The following is a 19,086-nucleotide window of genomic DNA, read 5'->3' on the forward strand; positions in this document are numbered from 1 at the left end:
GGGTCACAGCGCGCTATGAACTGGAAGTTGATCTGTCACCACTATTGTTATCTTCAGGGCAGATGTTTTTATTTTATTTAGCTTATAATTCCTTACTAAATGTAGTATTTAATCTCGATGATGATATGATTTAAATCAAATTCATCGTCATTATAAATATCACGAATACAAATCAAATAGTTTTCTGGTTGCAATTTTCTAATTTTGGCTATTCTTAAGGTACGCATGCGCGCGTTGAAAGAAATGTTTAATAAAGTAAACAAATAAATAGTAAGCTTCTTTTTTTGTAAATTTTGATACCCTTCAGATCATAATTGCTCATTATTTTATAAATTACAGTTTCATATTTTTAATTTTATAATTTCTGCATGCCATCTTACCAGATTTAAACTGATGATCTATAATCCGGAAAAATCGATAATCCGGAATCCAACTAAAATGTACTGTTACTGAAAAAATAAACAAATAAATAAATAAAAAAGTTAAACGAATTAAAAAAGAGTCGGTACTTTAAAAATACAGAGCAACTGTAAAGAAAGGTTCTCAATATTTACACAAAAGTTGCTATGCTTGTATACCGCTGACTTCAGGGTCATAGCTGGATAATTTATTAAAAATCTCATTTGTTTTAAAATGCACTATGGGCAGTTATATTTTATGCATAATCCATAAAATATTATTTTTAATTCATATCTCTTTTTATAGTAGTTATAAAAATAAGCTTTTTTTTCTTTATATATACACACATTAGGTAAAGAAAATGGAAATATTTAATTAATTAATTCCTGCGCTTCTGCTGGAGAGGACTGAATTTAAAAGCAATTATTATAGTAAATTTTTGTTAAAAAAATGTTTAGGGCATTAATACTGTCTCATGGTAATGAAAGTTTAGAGCCATAAACATCCCAAAGTCTGAGCACATGCATGTACATTCACATAAAAGTGAAATGAATATATATATATATATATATATATGTAAAAGGTTTCAAAAGAATAAATAGTAAAGTTAAATTAAATTTAAATAATTCTCTTGCGCCATTGCTGCAAGGAATGAAATTTGAATCTAACAAACATTCTCTATTCGTAAAAAGCAAATTTAAAGTTAATTAAATTTAAATGAAATTTTATGCAAACAAATAAATGATTAATTATTGCTGCAAACTAATCTACAATATCATTTAAATTCTGAGAGCATATGTAAATCAAGTGCAAGTATGAAAATCCATGAATAAATATATAATACCAAAAATTTATTTAACCTATTATTCACTTATGCATTTTCATAAATTTCTTAAGATTAATACATTTTTGGAATTAGATATAGGATACATTTTTGGAATTAGGTCAATGTGCAGTGATGACCGGATTGCAGACATCAATCAAAGTGAATTCGCACGCTGATTGGAGAAACGCATAGACACCGCAATGCATACGCAGCAGTAGAAACGGGCCTTTACTTGTACGAGAGGTTCAGATTCAAAATTGTAGTACTGATATTCGTTTGTCTGGCCGAAAATTGCTTAGTTTACGCTAATACTTATTCAAAATTTAATGATGTGAAAGATATAATAAATATTAACTGATTTGTGTTATTTGAAGTCTCATCCTTTGGGGTAAGTCATTTTAATTTCATATTTCTCTTTTAGATCACACATTTCCATCTGCATATTTGGCCCTGTAAAACTATTCTATCATTACATTTTGGATATTATCACATTTGGCACATTATTTCACTACATATACCCCTCAGAATTCACACGGGAAACAATCACTTATAGCAGCAGAAGGCCATTCAACAATGCTCTATAATACCTTAATATACAATTTTCACATGCACAGATAACAAAATCTGCTTATTTCAGCCACCTTTACTTGTCTTTAAAATTTTGCCAGACGGTTTTGAATAATTTTGTGTACACAAAAACACACATACCAAACTTCCCCAAAATCCTTACCTAACCTTTATTTTTTCAGCTGGTTCCTCCAGCTCCTATACTTATTGGATGAAAAATTTAATAAAATAAATAAATAAATAAAAATAAAAAAAAAAAAAAAAAAAAAAAACGGTACTTTTCCGTTTCGCCGGCGCAAATCACTCCAAGCAGACTTTGTTGGCGACAACATATAGTATACACATAAAAAATGTTAACAAATGCTAGTTCTAAGAATTTTTTATTTTGAAGGCATAAACATTTTAATATAGTTTATAATTTTGTAAAAAGCCAATAAATAAAGACAATAAATTTGTAAAAAGACATTAATTTAAGAATTTACTATGCTATCATGGTTCAACATCCTGATTCGCCGGTTCGTATCACGTGACCCCAAGTGATCTCATCTCACGTAAACTACGCTACAAAAATATTATTCTCTCAGTAATTATCTACATTAATTTCAAGTTAAATCTTAATTTGGAATACAAGTTTATTTCAATTTGTACAAATAGCTTGCTCAGAAATTATGTAAAACCGTAGTGCTTTACTTCGCTAGTGCATTCTTATTAGAAATTATGAATTTAACCCTTGATTTTGACTTTTCTATATTTTCGCCTTCGGGTGAGCAGTGTGATTGCATCCTAATTGACTTAATTACCGCGAAGATCTTAGGACATAAAATTTAATTATCTTTGTAAATATTCTATGTAATTGTATGCCAGTATTGAAAGAAACAATCAATCTGGTAAGAAATGGCTGCGACTTGTTTTGTAAATGAGGCATAAAGGTTACCAGCGAAGATATTCCGTTTAGCATCAGTTGTACCATTATTGGCGACTTTATCGTTTGCGCCGGCAAAACGGAAAAGTACCAAAAACACAAAAGTTTCACTCAGATATTTAATTTCAAAATTTGCGATGACGTCATTTTGAATTTAAATTGAGGACCTGGTTAATAAATAAATGAGGATAATTTGCGGTTGCTTTTTTTCCTCTTTAAATGCCATTCATTGATATTCTTTTAAGATTTACTAGCATCTTTATTTGTAATTTCTCTTAAATTGCAGAAAGAATATTCATGTAAGTAATTTATAAGTTTTCAAATGCTAAAAAAATACATTATAAGTATTTTCAAGAGGTTTCTTATTTAAAAATTGTAATTTGGTAACTGTAAAAAATTCGATTAAGTGTAAATGATTTAAATTTTTGATTAATGCACATAATAATAGGCATTCACTTCTATAAATTCAATAAAGAATTTTAAAAAAAAATGTTAAACCAAAACTTTCCAGTGCTCTGTTCTTCATTTAAGTAGTTTTCATAATGTTGGTTGATGCAATCCAAAATAGGTATCCAACTATTAAAATAAACATTTATTTTTTATAACATTTTTTAAAATTCTTTATTGCATTTATAGGATTATTTGAAATTTATTAATTATGAATTTCAATTTTTGGTCTTTGTGAAAAATTAGTTCTAAATTTCTTACTTTATGTCTTTACTGATAATTTTTCAGCAGTTTAATCCATGAAAATACAAGGCATGATTATATTTTGTTTTTAGAAAAAATGTTTTGTAATTATGATATATATATTATGCAACACATATTTATAAAAATCTTTTTGAGAGAATAACTAAAAAATAAACTAATATGAAATTTAAAAAAATCTCATTTACTTTTTAAACTTTCTGTATTTTTCTACAAATATATTTTTATTTCATGGATGGGATTTGTCATAAAAAAAATGACATCATAACATTATTTAAATAATAGTTTTTCACAGCTTTTCAGCAGCAATTTTTGTTTAAATATTTATATTATTTCAAATGTGCTAAATTATAATTTACTCAGTGTGCTCAAAGTTACTGTCATCTTACCGTTCTAAAACATAGCTATCAGATAAAAATACAGCAGATCTTCAATAAAAGTTTTCGCATGTAGATGTCTTTTGGGCATTTCTAAAAAATAAGAAGAAATTTCAATTTATAAAGACCTTAACAATTATATTATACCTTATTATAAATAATTATAATTATATACGGCATTATAATAATTCAAAATAGAATATGCATTGCATACAATTTCTTTAGATTTAATGAAGTGTTTTTAAAGCACATATTCCCTATGCTGGTATTACAGTACTGAATACCACAAATGCAATAAAAAATAAATAAATAAAAAAGAGAGAGTAAGGATGATTTAATTTCAATGGCAATCCTATTGTATGTTATTACAATTAAAAAAAAATAGAAAAATATTAAAAAGTTTCCTTGTATAAATCCTCTAAAATAACTGGTTTATAAATTGGCTTTGTGGTATTTAATAGCATTTCATTAGTGATAAATCACTTGAATTTATTTTAAACACATGTAATGGACAAAGGCGAGAAAAGGAAACATAAGACATATAATGCTGGGAAAAATTTGAAGGCAACTACGAAAAAAATCACAGTAGCTAACTCCAATAAATACATATTAGTATTTCTTGAAACATAGTTTAATGTTACTTTGCCTCTATGACAGACCTCTATTAATACAAAAGTTTAATAAACAAAAGACAGAAAATGACTTTTGTTTTCATAAAAGAAGTAAAAATTGAACACAGTCTTTAGTACAATATTTGAACAATATATAAGATTTACAGCAGTTTACTAATATCTTCTGAATGCCTACAAAAGAAAAAATGATTGTAGCGTAAAATATAATTTCATGTTTCTTAAAATAAAATAATTTATCTGAAACATGCTAAAATAGAAATCAGATAGTAATTTGAAGACTCAAAAATTTAGGTGAGACTTTTTTGAAGATAATGATTTTTATAACACTGTTTTGAGGCAAGGGGACTAGATAAGATAATGATTTTTATAATACTGTTTTGAGGCAAGAGGACTAGATAGGCCTTTTCTCTCGGTTACTTTTGCATTGCCACTGCAGTTTTTAAGTCCATATCATCCTGGAGTTCCATTTAACATAGAAATGGAATAACTGCCCGTTCCTTATCTTAATCAGCTATATATTTAGGTAAGAATAAGGTTTTAAATCTGTTATAGTTCCAATTATTCCTGAAACCTAGTGAAGTGAGGATCAGCTTCAAATAAGGTAATAAAGTTGCTTGATTTTTATGTTATTGGGTGCTCCACAGATGGTATAAGATGGTTGGGGAGTCTACTGCAGCACTGAAGGGCCTGGTTTAGAATCCCGGAGAAGGCATGGCTGCAACTGTCATTGATAGTACAGTCAAAAGTCGTTAATTCGGACACCCATAATCCGGTCCTCAAAGCTATAAACTTTCTGCGCATGCGCCGCGTTGGCACATGCGCACAGGCGTTTTACGCGTGCGCATAAGACCTTGACTACTGCGCATATGCGTGTGCGCAAGTGCAGAATACGTTTCGCCTGCGCATTTAATGTATAACGGACGGTGTAAGCTCTAATTATCTATTTCAGTTAATGTTAATGATTGCGTTGTTCCTCAAGCTTCGTATTGGATCCCGCTTATTATTTTTTGCAGACTGTAAGAGCAATTTTATAAAAGTAAACTTGAACTTTCGATTATGTCAAATAGAATTTCCGATGCTGGAATTTCCAAAGGATCTACAAAACGAAAGTGTGGTTCGATGTCCAACAAACAAAAAGTGGAATTGCTGCAAAAAATGGATAAAGACATGAAGAATGTGACAGAGAGGTTAGTGAAAACGAAAAAATTTCGATTGACAAGTTAGTCGGTATTCTCAGCACAGCAATTAACGGCACTTGAACAGCAGAACCTTGTAACTGAACAAGAAATTATGTCTGTTTATAGAATTAAAGAGAAAGTATTATCACATAAAACGAAGCAACTTAAACAACTTACATTGAAAGAAATGTTTAATAAAGTAAACAAATACATATTAAGCTTTTTTTTTTTTTGTAAATTTTGATCATAATTGTTCTTTATTTCATAAATTATGGTTTCATATTTTTAATTTTAGAATTTCTGCATGCCATCTTACGAGATTTAAACTGATGATCTATAATCCGGAATCGCCGAAGTCCCGACGAGTCCGGATTAACGACTTTTGACTGTAATTGCATTAGAAATATTACAAAAATCATTAATGGAAACCATTCAATGATTTCTGATGTTATTTCTTTTGTGAGGAAAGTTCTAAGGTTGATATTTTAAATATAAATTGGGTGTTGTACATTCAATTGATATCTGTTGTGAATAAACATGATGTTGAAAATGATTCTGTGTAAATTTATTAGGAATCAGGGCCAAGTTCCTAGCAACACACTGTTTGTTATATCTACAGTTTCAGTTGGAACTACATGAATGACATGATGGATGCAAAATTGGAAAACAGAATTACTCCTGAGTTTGACATTAAACTACAGAAAACATATAATGTGACAAGCCTATGATGTCTAAGCGTTATAAAACACCCTATTAATTCTGAACAGCACAAAAAAGAAGACAAGTTTTCAATGAAAGATAATCTATGATCAAGTCTGCTTTTAACAGTGCACACTGTTAAAATGTGGAAAATACAAGGAGTTTAGAAAAAGAAAACTATGTATTCCTGTGTACTGTTCTGTTATCAAGACCAGATTCAGAAATATATGAAAGTGCTTACATATATACATGAACACATACATCCATAACATTTCTGGATTTGGTCCTGATAACACAACAGTGCCTATTCCCATTTACAAAGATTAAACAGAATTTTTGTTCGCACATTTACATGAGGAACTTGGATTCAAATTCCTGCAAACTGGCTGGCTGCATAAGAATTTTCATAGTTTTCCACACAAGTAACATGAATGTAAGCTTATTTTGCTTCATAAGTCCACTATGAAGACCTTTCTCTGCTAAGACAGATAGCCCTAGCGTGCTTTCTTATAATCTAATAAATCCAATCAAATGGAACAAGGAAAATGGAACTTTAATGCATAATTTTTCCTTCACATTACTGGCAAAAGAATAGGAAAGAAAAAAAAAAAAAAAAAAAAAGGACAGATACCATTTATTCAGAAAAGGCCAAAAAAAGGCAGAATCCTACATTCCTATTGAACATTAGTGATGAAGATTAGCACTATGAATATGCCCTTTAAACAAAAAGACAATTGTCATATGTTTCATTACCTTGAAGAAAATAATGAAGTCACAATCACAAAAAACAAAGTGTTGTGAGCATTTATTGATGCAAGAGGTATGTGCAGGACAAATTGTTACCTAAAGGACAGACAATGAACCATTACTTTTATGTGCACATGTGCAGGTACTGAAACACTTACATCAAGCATTTACACACTGCCAACCTGATTTGAAGGTATCTAAGTATTAACTGTTGGATCAGTAGACTAATATACTTACTTTTTCCTATCATGTATCACAATGCAATTTGTTTTTGTTTTCATGCGTGAAAATGCTGCTGAATGGGAAGTAGTATAAAGATATTGCAAAAATTTTAAAATGCTGTGACAGATACACTGAGAAACAATCTCAGTAAAAGGTTACCAGCGAAGATATTCCCTTTGGCATCAGTTGTACCATTATTGGTGACTTTATCGTTTGCCCTGGCAAAGCGAGAAAAGTACCGAAAAGGCCGTGACTTGTTTTGAAAATAAAGCATAAAAGGTTACCAGCGAAGATATTCTGTTTGGCATCAGTTGTACCATTACTGGCGACTTTATCGTTTGTGCCAGCAAAACGGAAAAGTACCGAAATCATATTGGCATAATGTAATATTTGCCAGATGAATCAAAATTTAATATATTTGAGCCTAATGGATAAATTGCATGTGGTAAAAGCCTACAGAAGATTGGATCTAAAATATTTTTTTATCTACTTGTATTCGACTGGTAACTATTTATATATTTGTGTCTTTCCTTTGAAAAACCTGTACTTTTTTTCTTTAGACTTTTACATCATCAAGAGGAGGTACATTAATAGAGCATATATAAATGATTAGGTTATTTTTTAGGAAATGTGAAGAAAATTTAGATAGTAAATCAAGATTAAAACTAAAATTTTTGGTAAAATCCTAGGAGAGCCCAGACCCTTGGTGACAAATTGGAAAAGTGCTCACTGCTTCATGCATTTCTCAAAATTGCAGACTTAAGTTAAAGAATTGTACAAACTTGGCACTGCATACTCCCTTTACTTTGTCCATGTACACATCGATACACGCCATAGCCAAAATCATTCTTGCCAAAGGTGTGGGCTCTGCTAGGATCCAACCAAATTTTTAATCTTAGCTGTGATAGAACAGAATATTACTCTTTAAATAAATTTTGAAATTCCTTAATTTTAAAGTTTTTAATTTCCCCCCATCCCTCCTTTTATTTCTTTACATATTTGTAATAATAAAATTCCATAGTCAAGAATACACTTAAAATTCTAACTGTATGTTCTTTTCATTTTTAATGGCGATGTTCTCTTATTTGAAAGTACATGGAATTAAATCCATAGCCCCGTAGTCAAGTTGTTTTTCCCGCCTTTTCTACACGTACAGTTATAAAATGTTCTGGAAATATTTAAAGCGAACTAGATAGGCTGACGTCATTTCTTTGAAGCTCCGCCTTTCCAGAAGCTATAAAAGGACTCACAAAGGAATATCGGGGGCTTTTTCTTAAATGTCACGATGCAGTAAACTTCATACAAAAAGTTATTAGTAATTCTTTTTATTTACTCCGGGTATCTGATTTTGTAACTGCTATTTCTCCTGACCAATAATAAATGGATCCTGTTTTTTAAACTTATCATCTGATAGTTTAAGCTACGACTACATTTATGATTCTTCAACAATCTATTTATTCCTGACAAAAGCTGGTACATCACATATATATATATTTTGTGATGGAATCATGCTATCTTAGTACAAACTATTCAAAACACTGAAATCTTTATTAGGGAAGTTACTTGCTTGTACATTGCTCAACAATGACAAACTGACAACTTGCAAGTGAAACTTTAAAGAGTATAAATAGATACATAAAATATATTGCACTGTATATTTTTATTTAAGTATATCATATATTTATCTCTTCCTTTAACTACTGAAAATATAATCGATTGGTCCTCAAAAGCAGTTTAATTTGGAAAAATGGCTATACATAAAATCAATTATGAAAAATACAGTAAACTTTATTAATATTTTTTGTTTCCCTTTCAATGAACACATTTCATATAATTCTTATAGTTCATACTTGTAGTTTATTTCTACTTTTTAAATTCTTTATGAAGGAATTTTCAGTTTCTTCTGCACCATATTTTTATCTTCTAATATATTCAATATATTCTTTATTTATAATATAAAATATTTATATTTCATAAATTTGTAATCCAAAGTAAAAGTTTCATGTTTGATTATGTTCTATATCTATTTTGAAATAAGTAATTTAGCATTACTTTTAAAATAATACTTCTTATATGAATATATTATGTTTGAAAAAGAAAATTCAATACTTAAAAAAAAAAAAAAAAAAAAAAAACATACTTTGGAAGATACTTTTTAACATCAGGCGTTTCTGAAATCAAGTTAATTTTGCTATTTCTGGAACACTGGTTGAAATAAACAGCTTATTTGATGTTCCTGCTAAAGGAAAAAAAGAAAGTGTTAGATAAATAGAAAAAAGTCAAAATGCTAAAGTCATATTAATTAAAGAGACTGAAGATTGAATTTTTTTTCCCCCCGAAGTAAGATAAAACTGCATTAACTTCAGGTCACACTGCATTCGTTTTTATGAGACGTAACATGCGAATACTTTCTGTAAGAAAACTTATGAATCAAAGGAAATCTCGTAAGGGAGTGTCAACATAAAATAACTAAAATGCTAAATCCTTTCCCTAATTTTTACCATAATAATAATTAAGTAAACTATATTTCAAAATACTGCAGCAATCAATAAGTGCTTCCTAAAGCGAAAATTAAAATCCTTAATTAATTGTTTTATTTTATCAATGCATGTTACTTTAAAACAGTCAGGTTTCATGCAACGTGGACAAATCGAACCTATACAAATTATATAAAAAGTTATCTCAGAATGAGATGACAATGTAATTGCCTTTTATGTCCTAAAATAAAGCATGGATAATATATATATATTTTATTTTGCTACAGCCGTTTTCTTATATTTTTTTCGTCTTTACTCTAGCTTGACAACCGTAACATATATTTCGCATCTTCATTTCAGTTCAATCACAATTAATACCCATGAAAATTATTCATTGAAAATTTGCAAATAACTTTGATCTGTACAATTACTCATTTATTTTATGCAAGTAAGTAATTAACTTCTAATAACAAAGCACTTTAAAACAAGGCTTTCAAAAAATATAAATAAAATAAAAATACTTATAAACTGAATTATTCGAACTTTTAAATTGAAGTGATTTATTTCTTTTTGAGTGCTCTATATAAATGATGATACTCCGTTTTGTTTCCAGGCGAAAAAGAACTTTTAAATATTTTATCAATTATGAGTTCTGTTTGGTTTGTTATTAACCAATGAGATACATTCCGCAAGAGATCGGAGATCATCATTCGTTAAGTGGTGTTCGACCCGAAGGCCTTTACTAAGGCTCCTATATAGAAGAGCCTTAGCCTTTACCACTACATGTTTATCAATCCCCTAAGGATCTGTAAAGTTCGTTAAATTCCATAACAATGAAAAAATCCTGTGCACTTGTAATAAAAGTGCAAAGTCTTCAGTAGTGAAGAAGTTGATCAGGGGTGACGCCATATATAGGCCACAGATGAAGTCTTCGTTGGATAAGCAACAATAGCAACTAATAACTTCGGCATATCTTTTCGCAATGGCATATCTTTTACACATTATCGTAGATTTGACACAGTATCCTACAGTAAAAATGGAAAATAATATATACAAGTCCCAGAAATTTTTGTGCTTTCGTCTGAGACGAAAGTACCTATATCTTAATACTTAAGGCTCCTATATTACAGTTAAAAGTCGTTAATTCGGACACCCACAATTCAGAATTATCTATAATCCGGACCTCAAAACTAAAAACTTTCTGCGCATGCGCCGCGTTGACACATGCGCATAGGCGTTTACGCGTGCGCGTAAGACCTTTTACGACTGCGCATATGAGTGTGCGCAAGTGCAGAATATGTTTTCGCGTGCGCGTTTTATGTATAATGGACGTATAAGCTAAAATTATCTAATTATCTATTTCAGTTAATGTTGATGATTGCGTTGTTCCTTAATTTTCGAAATGGATCCGGCTTATTATTTTTTGCAGACTGTAAGAGCAATTTTTTAAAAGTAAGCTTAAACTTTCGATTATATCAAATAGAATTTCCGATATATATTTGTTAATATGTAAAGGATCTAAAGCGAAAGTATGTTTTGAAATCCGAAATCTGTTTATCAATTTCACGCTGCTCGGCGGGGGGGGGGGAAACGCCGCAGCGGGCGCGTAATGAATTGGAAGTTGATCTGTCAGCACTATCCTTATCTTCAGGGCAGATGTTTTTATTTTATTTGGCTTATAATTCCTTACCAAATTAGTATTTCATCTCGACGTGCTCCGTCTTTGATATGATTTAAAACAAGTTCCTCGTCATTATAATTCGCTTCCGATAGCGAAGAAAGTGACAGAGGTTAGTGAAAACGAAAAAATTTCGATTGAAAAATTAGTCGGTGTTCTCGACACAGGAATTACAGGACTTGAACAGCGGAACTTTGTAGCTGAACAAGAAATTATGTCTGTTTAATAGAATTAAAGAGAAAGTATTATCACATGAAACGAAGCAAAACTTAAACAAATTACATTGAAAGAAATGTTTAATAAAGTAAACAAATAAATATTAAGCTTTTTCTTTTTGCAAATTTTGATACCCTTTAGATCATAATTGTTCTTTATTTCATAAATTACGGATTCATATTTTTAATTTTAGAATTTCTGCATGCCATCTTACGAGATTTAAACTGATGATCTATAATCCGGAAAAGTCGATAATCCGGAATCGCCGAAGTCCCGACGAGTCCGGATTAACAACTTTTGACTGTATAGCTTTATTAATACTCATAGGGAAGTAGACTGTCACGTGATATGCGAATTTAATGATGATAAAGTCAGCAGCCTTGATATCATTCAAAGTCTATAGTAAGATGAAAATGATGATAAAGAAGAAACAAAATCTAGATTAAATAGTTGAAAATAATAAAATATATACAAGAACCTACCATCGAACATTATAATGCATAGTTCTGGGCCGTTTAGGTGGCTGTTCGATTAGATAGTCGTACTCCCCTATGTTTTTAATAACTTCGTGAGTGGAAGAATCACATTTCTCGCAGAATTTTAATGTAATCTTTAGTAATTCGGCATCTAATGGTAAAATCTTTAGAGAATTATGGATGAAAGTGTTCCTAACGAACCACGGAGAGTTCGATAGGAATCTGAGAGTTTTACTCTGAAAACTCTGCTTTGCTCTGTTTGAACGCGCAGTAACTGCCCACGCCGGGGCAGCATATAAAATTATGAGTCGGATTGTATGTAGATAGAATGTTCTTTTAGTGTTGATATTTAACTTCAAATATTTGCACATGAAAGGGTAAATGCTCATTAAGGCACGTTGTGCTTTGATATAATTAACATGAAATTTGAAAGTTAACTTCTGGTCGAGATAAACACCTAAATATTTTACTTGGTGGTCACGTGACACGATTTGTTCGTTCATCGTAATTTCTTCCAAGTCTTGAGGGATATTTCCTTTTTTAAAGTAAATCACTTTTGATTTTTCGAAGTTAATTTTTATTTTCCATCCTTTAAATCAGGGTGAAATGTAATCAATGGCAATCTGTAGTTTATTTCTTGCATGATATGGATTAAGCGAGTGACATAAAAGTGCCGTGTCATCGGCATAGCATGTAGTGAGAATATTTTCAATATTAGGAAGATCATTAATATATAAATTATAGAGAAGCGGGGAAATTACCGATCCCTGTGGTAAACCCGCGTGAATTTTTCTTGTGGGAAATAGTTATCTTGAATCTTAACTGAAAAAGTTCTGTTCCTTAAAAATCAGCGATTAGATGGATGATGGCAGGTAGGAAATTATAGTTCATCAGTTTGATGATACGACTGTGATACCAAACTTTATCGAAGGCTTTCTCTGCGTCCATAAAAATAATAACAACTACTTCCTTTTTACTAAAACTTTCACCTATAAATTCCACTATTCGTCTGCAAGAGAAGAAGAGGAACGATGTGGTCACGTGGTTTAATAACAACAACATCCGCATGTGCTATGTTTACATTGAAGACGATAGCAGATATTCTGCTTTAATTAATTGATTTTACGAATATTTAAATTTATACCTATTACGAGAAATTAAAAAATACGGTTGGAAATGATTTATCTTTCCTTGATGTCAAAAAGAAGGGTCTTTTGTTATTGAAAGAAAAACATATGAACAATATTTGTTTCAAAGTAATGGCGGATAGCACAGTACTTATAACAAGCTGTGTTAAGGCCGAAATGAAGAAATCAATTCATTATGAAACATCTGAGCAAATTTCGGCAGAAAATGTGGTAAGATTTACAAATTTCTCTTATGCATGATGCTTTCATTAAGAATATTAAGTACATTGAAGAAATTAAGAATAAATTTATTAAGAATATTAAGTTAACTGAAAACTATTCCCGAGACCTTAAATAACGTGTTCGAAACTTTTAAATGTAAGTGTAATAATAGTATATTCATAGTTCATGAATAGTTGTTCTAAATTACTGAAATAGCCGAATTCGTGAAAGATCTATTTATCTGCAAGAACATAAATACAAAGCCAATTTTCTCTTATTAATATTATTTAGTGTCATAGAGTATTTTATGCAGCTAAAATTTTATTAATTTCAGCAGTTTATTTTTTAATATTTTAGCTATTGTAATCGATTTTTAATGAATAGACATAAATATCGGAATGTTAATTTTTTAATACCTTCCATTGTAGATATTATGGATACCAATAGCTGTAACATTAAAAGCTTCGGTAATACTGAAACATTTTAATATCAAAGGATGCTTTTATAAGCTTTTTATGCTTAATTCTAAATTTTCATGGGATATTGCTGAGTTTTTTTTGTTTAAATATTAAATTAGCATGCATATTTAGTCCTTGAAAATCAGTGGTTGTGTCAGTCCATAGTTTGAGATAACATGTGCCTTGTGTATATGCATTAGAATTACACTAGTCTGTTTCCTATGGTAGATCTTTTCAATAAATACACTTGAAAATCTTTTTGAGCTACATGACTTTAAAATAAAAAATTCTGCACATAAATTATGTAACTTAAAAGATTAAAAATAACTTCAAATTTATTTTTTGAATATTTAAAATGTATACAGATAGTACTTTTTTATTATTTATTAATATAAAATGAAGAAAAATGTATTATGAAAAATTATTAGTTTCACAGCTAGTACTGCATTGAACTTAGTTGCACAAATCTCTATATTTTTCTTTTTGACACTTATATTATAGTATACAAACTGTGTTAATTTGAAGTTTTTACTATCATTAAGATAATAGTCAGTTGCTAAAAATTAAATTTGAAGATCTATAAAATTATATATTAATTTTGAACTGCGCAGAACATTGGCATCGTTATCCTTACATGATTTAAGGGCGAACTGCATTTACAGTGCTCCGGAAATTTGACTATTACGATTTTCAGAAACCAACTATTTATATTTAGTGTTCTGCTTGTCAAGCTGATAATATAATGACTTAAAAAATATTTATAGTAACTTTCTTTTCATTGTAGAAGAGCAATTTATGTAAAGATGATTTTATATATTCCTTTTTACATTTTTTTATTAATGAATTAATTATCAGATCAAGGAAAGAATTCATAAATAAATATTAGCAATCAAAACATGGTAAAGCAGCGAACAAAAGATTATCATGCAGATAACAGTAAAATATAATAGTTACCAAAATTATACTAACCAAATGAATGAACAGTTAATTAATGGAAGAAATAATAATTAAAGATGAAATGCAAATTTCATAACTAATTAAAAATAAACAAAATTTCCGAATTTTCAACCCATCTACCAGAGCACAAGCTTGTTTGCTTACATTAGCAGTTCTTACATCACGTGACCTCCGACGTCACCGGAATGTATCTCATTGACATTACAGCTCCATTCATTTTTAATTTCAGAACCATGCCGGTCTCATAGCGCCATCTGTGTTTGTTAATAAGAACCATTTATTTATTGGCTTACGCAGTTAAATTGCTAATAGCCATTTTGCCAATCGGGTGACAGCAGTGGAAATTAGTGCACTTTCTGAGCGCTCTGCTTCGGATGGGATTGAAACCTGCGACACTTCAGAAGAGTGCCCTAACTAGAGGGGGGATGATAGAGGTGCGGTTTATGTCAATGGCACTTTTTTGGTGCGGCATTTTCGGATTTTTTTACTTATTACGTACTTCGCCGGCACGGAAAGGGAAAAATGCCCCGTGCAGGTCTTTTGAAGGAAAACTGGCTCCTATCCACGTTATACATCGGGAAAACACGAAAACACCCTTGCAACCAGCCCGTTCTGCCGGACTCAAAACCCGGACCGAAATACCAGTGTTAAGAGGTTTTTACCTCTCGGCCGCTGATGGACCTGGCATTTTTCACATGAAACGTTATTTTATAGGAGTTAGTTATGTAAATCTTCGACACAGGGAAAGAAAAATGAGATTCTGAATTCCTAAATGGAACTAAATTATGATAAAAAAAACGGTTTTTGCTGTAGGTAAAGTATTAGAAGAATTTCGACTTGTTAATCAAAACTTTAGATTTTAAATTATAAATATCAACTAAACTATTATCACGGTGACATTCATAAGGAGAAGTTCCTCGTTAAAAAAAGAAGTATTTCAGAATTTTATTTTCGTTATTGCTAAGGAAAATGAAACAAGGATGAGAAAAGATGCTCCTTTTGAATTTTTGAAGTTTACTCTGGAATACAGTCTAGAAAAAAGTTCCAAATATTATAATACTATCTCGAACGTTTCCTAAAATTGCTGTAACTACTGCTCCTTGTGAAAAGAGTTTCAAAATAAAATTTATTTAACAAATATTTAAGAATAGGAAATGCTTATTTTGCATATAGAAATTTTTCTGTGATGTCTACATAACAGTAAATGGAGAAATCAAACAGACCTCTAAACTGTCATCAACAGTTTTGTGAGCAAAAACACAAGCATATTAAAAATGTTGTTAAGTAAGCACGAGTTTGTAACAGATTGAATGCATACAAGTGCGATGATAGGTTAATAAAATTGATTTTATCAAAAGAAACATTTTGAAGTTCTGGAATTCTCCGCAGAAATACTCATACAGGTGTTCACAATATTACAGCGTACAATCAATAGTTATACTTCAAGCTACTAAGAACGTTAAACACAAAGCAGTAAAATGGAGTACAGTTATACTCCAAACTCGCGATGAACTAACAACTCACAACAATTGAGTTGGAGACTGCTCTCAGTTGCTCTTGCGAGTTGTTAGTTTAGCGTGAGTTCCTTATATAATTTTCACCCGGCTGCAGTGATATTTCTCGTACTTTCTGCTTTTCGAAATTAATGGAAAGCAATGTGAGGGTTAAATTACGGTTACAGTTAATATAGTGACAAATTAAATTTATTCAGTTGCAATACCTGTGACATTTTGGTCCAGTCCCCTGATACAGGAACTAGACCAAAATGTCGTCAAATGGTCACTAAGGTTGGCGAATTTTAGGGATTTACCGCCTAAATTTGGCGACAAAAATTAGTCTCCAAAATCGTTTCCTGCCTGGCTATATCTCGCCAAATTACCGAGATACCCATTTACTCAATGTTAAATGTACTTTCCTTTGTATTGTTACGAATTTTGTATTTAGTTAGATACGAGTATTTCTAGTCGAATTATTATTAAATTGTTTTATTTTCTGTGAAGCACGGAACATATTTTAAGAGAAAGCTACGCCGGAAAATTAAAAATACACGTGCATTTAACATTAAATAAATAGATATCTCGTAATCGATATTTAAATTGAATAATTATAATTGACTACTATGTTAGCTTTAACCGTAGTTCTACTCTTTTGCTTTCTAGAAATCTCTAAAAGCAGAAGTTACTAGAATTTCCCACGACCGATTTAAAGATATAAAAAGCCAACCAGGGAACATCTAATCTTAGTTGTTGTTGTTTAGTTAGTTGCTGTTACTATTGATCAAATTAGCTTTCTCTGCGTTGTGAATTGGGTTTTATTTAACGTTTTAGTAGTTGAAAGGATAACTCCTGATTATATTGCGTGACATTATATTGTACGAATATCTCTGAGGAAAAATCCAGTGTTTCGTTATATTTCTTGTTATAAGAATAAATTTTATTAACCTTTTATCGGATTTGTGCATTCAGTCTATTACGAACTCGTACGTACTCAAGAGTATTCTTACTTTTCGGCATAGCTTTTCTCTTTAGAATTTTCATGGTACATTATGCAGAAAAATACTATAATTTCACATACAATTGCACCAAAATCATCTATCTATGCACAATATTCGTAACAGTATGATTTTAAAACGTTGGAATTAAAGTTTTTCTGCATAAGATTAGGGTTTTAATTTATTTCTCAATATGTCATTTTGATATTTTTTAAAGTTATTTTTTTGTATATCAAGAGGCGCGGTAAATTCAGTATTCGTCCCAAGGGCAAATTCCAAGAGCCTTTCCGAACGGCAAATCTCTAGTTGCGCCATTGCGTTAGATCCTAGCAAGACGCTCAAACTGATCACGCTCAAAGACCTCTTTGAGAGCAAGAGCATTTCTGAATAAAATTCTGGGAAAAATGTTCTTTCTGGGCGACAGAACCTGACCATAGGATTAAATAATTTCTTTCACTCTTTTTCGCTTCCATGCATATATGCACTACTGGCGTCATTAATAAAGGCAATCATTTACAAATTTCTCTGTTTATAAAGATTTTCTTTTCTGTTTTTCTTTCTTTTTTTTTAAAAATTAAACGAAGTACTTAAAAATTTTCTCCCAACATAATGCCAACGTATTCCGTTAATACTCCATATATTTAAATCCCAGATAGCGGGCTAGTAACATAACTACTACAGAGTGGTCAAAATGAAACTGGATGGGAAATGAATGGGTGAACTACCCTTTACGAGAAATGTTAGCAATGACCACCGTTAGCATCAATGCAATACTGTGCTGAGATACGAACAGCAGCGCTGGTTGGATACTAATTGTACTACCACAAGGCACTGAATAATGAACACACGGGCTGCTTTATCGTCATCATCGGATTCGCAGCTGAGACGTGAAACTTGTAGGTTGTGCAGCAGCTCATTCTTATCGTGTTTTGTACTGTCCCAGTCACGTAGGCGGACAGTGATTTTACTGCTAATTTCAGTTACCCTAGGGTAAAAATGTCCTTATTTAGGACACCACGCGATTCAGATGACGGCGAATTAGGGAAAGGGATTCTATAAGCTCTTACCGTTCGAACAAGACATTTCCGATAAGAAAGGAGGACTTTCTGATGTCTCCAAGGAAAAAGAAAAGCAAATCGAAAAAGGTAAAAACGGCAATGGACTCAGAACCAGGAACTTCACAGAAAATAGCTGAAACTCCCCAGCATGAGGAAAGCAAAGCAACAACGGAACACAAAAAGCAAAGATTATTGGAAATACTAAAATCTCACGGAATCGAAGAAATGTTTGATGCGATTAAAGTCAATGTAGGGGACGTTATTGTAGAATCAAAAGGTATGGCTATTGAGAAGGAAAATTCTGAGACTACTACTGAAGGAAGTAGATGTGTTACCCCAAGGAAAACAGCCAAATTGAACCAGACGGCAGAGCCGATGGAGATAGCGAGGGAAAACAGATTTGAAATTCTCAGTGTTGAAGGAAAACCAGAGGAAGGAGGACCAAAGATACTGAAGAAACGCCCCACGCATCGTATTACAGCAGAAGACAACTGATTGGATGGAAGTGCACGAATTATTTGTTCAGAACTGCAGTTTGAAGCAGAAACGAAAGTAAAGTCTATCTATGTAAATGTTAAGACTGAAGAGGAGTATAGAAAGATGACAAAAATATTACGAGAACGAAGTATACCGTACCATTCATTCCAGC

The 19,086-nt window shown here is 31.1% G+C and overlaps 1 protein-coding gene across 13 annotated transcripts in view; it reads right to left on the reverse strand.

The window, feature by feature from the left end:
* The window catches only part of Rab3-GEF (Rab3 GDP-GTP exchange factor), a 176,712-nt gene that overhangs the window by 144,207 nt on the left and 13,419 nt on the right, over positions 1-19,086 (reverse strand). For 10 of the 13 annotated variants that reach the window (XR_015043574.1, XR_015043573.1, XM_085825652.1 and 7 more), the window contains exons 2-3: positions 9,418-9,516; positions 3,812-3,892 (exon numbers count right to left, since the gene is read on the reverse strand). The gene's annotated coding sequence lies outside the window, so the exon portion shown is untranslated. Of the gene's footprint in view, positions 1-3,811; positions 3,893-9,417; positions 9,517-9,985; positions 10,123-19,086 lie in introns of those variants that run through there. The other 3 variants (XM_085825651.1, XM_085825650.1, XM_085825649.1) reach the window with 3 other exon arrangements.

The sequence above is a fragment of the Stegodyphus dumicola genome, chromosome 10, assembly GCF_044657685.1.
Source record: "Stegodyphus dumicola isolate Sdum_Otavi_A_Nest chromosome 10, ASM4465768v1".
Taxonomy (NCBI): domain Eukaryota; kingdom Metazoa; phylum Arthropoda; class Arachnida; order Araneae; family Eresidae; genus Stegodyphus; species Stegodyphus dumicola.